Source organism: Trachymyrmex septentrionalis, unplaced genomic scaffold, assembly GCF_001594115.1.
Source record: "Trachymyrmex septentrionalis isolate Tsep2-gDNA-1 unplaced genomic scaffold, Tsep1.0 scaffold15, whole genome shotgun sequence".
NCBI classification, from domain to species: Eukaryota; Metazoa; Arthropoda; class Insecta; order Hymenoptera; family Formicidae; genus Trachymyrmex; species Trachymyrmex septentrionalis.
Window position 1 is genome coordinate 1,168,231 of NW_017304653.1, and position 1,378 is coordinate 1,169,608.

The 1,378-nt window shown below is 26.9% G+C and overlaps 1 protein-coding gene across 1 annotated transcript in view; it reads right to left on the reverse strand.

Moving 5' to 3' along the window:
- LOC108745838 (circadian locomoter output cycles protein kaput-like) overlaps window positions 1-1,378 on the reverse strand; it is a 104,126-nt gene that overhangs the window by 75,583 nt on the left and 27,165 nt on the right. The window lies entirely within an intron of this gene.

The window sequence follows — 1,378 nt, forward strand, 5'->3', positions numbered from 1 at the left end:
ATTATAATTATACAATTGTTTACAGGTTTTTAAGATGCTTATTAGCTTCATTATTAAAAAATGGACGGTTAATCTAATTCGAGATATTAATTTCAGCATCAGTTTATGATTGCGTTTCAAGTCCGACAAATCTTACCAGCGTGAAATTTATAAAACTGAAATAATATACTCCCTCTTGCAAAAATTTACATTTAGTATTACTAAGATCCGCTTTGATTGAAAATAGGATTATTTCTATTTTTATTAATTCATTATAAAGATTATATAGCTAAATATATATGATTAATTGCGTAGCTGAATAGTTAATTATATTTCATCGTACATGTAGAAAGTTTTCTTTTAAAATTTATCCTGAAAATATGGTAGCTGTAATACAATACAATATTTTAAAGATTTTTACATGCATTTTAATAAAATTGATCAAACGTTTTTATACTTTATTGTAGTTTTATTAATAAATGAGAGAGATTTACATTAAAAGTGTTCGAAATATAATTTTGTCCTACGGCTATCATGTTTTCAGGGTAAATTCTAAAAAAAAATTCTCTCCGTGTATATTTATAATCACATAATGCGAGATGCTTATGTATATATAAGATAAATATAAAAATAAGAGTTTAGAAAAGCTACAAACCAAAAAACAGCAAAATAAAAGTGCAAATATAAGAAACAAATATAATTATCATGATCTAAACAACAAACGTCGATTCAAACCCGATCAAGTCAATGTTACATATAATATAAACATAATTAAATAGAACAGATAAACTAAAATAATGTACTTAAATTAAACGGGTCAACTAATAACATAATAAAAAACAAATAGCCATCTAAAATCGCATCCTATCATCATGAATCTGATATTACGTTCGCAACATTATTGCGTTAGAAGTCAAAATAAGTCCATATTTATGTCAAAGTGCGCAAAATATTCGCAAATTCAAAAATCTTAAATTTATAAAGTTGCGGTGGCCATTGATAAAAATACTTCCATATGTTATTACATTTTTTCTACCAAGAATGACATTAGTAAAGGAATATAAAATTTGGAAGCAGTATTGCGAAGAACCGTCTTTGTTTGCTGGCTGTGATACTGGAAGTATTACTTTGTGTATCACAGCCAGAAGACAAAGACGTTTCTTCGCAATACTGCTTCCAAATTTTATATTCCTTTACCAATGTCATTCTTGGTAGAAAAAATTTTTGTACTAATTAATATATGGAAGTATTTTTATCAATGGACACCGTAACTTAATAAATTTAAGGTTTTTGAATTTACGATGCTTGCGAATATTTTGCGCACTTTGACATCAATATGGACTTATTATCAGTGGACGTAATATCAGATTCATGATGACAGGATGCGATTTTATAGATG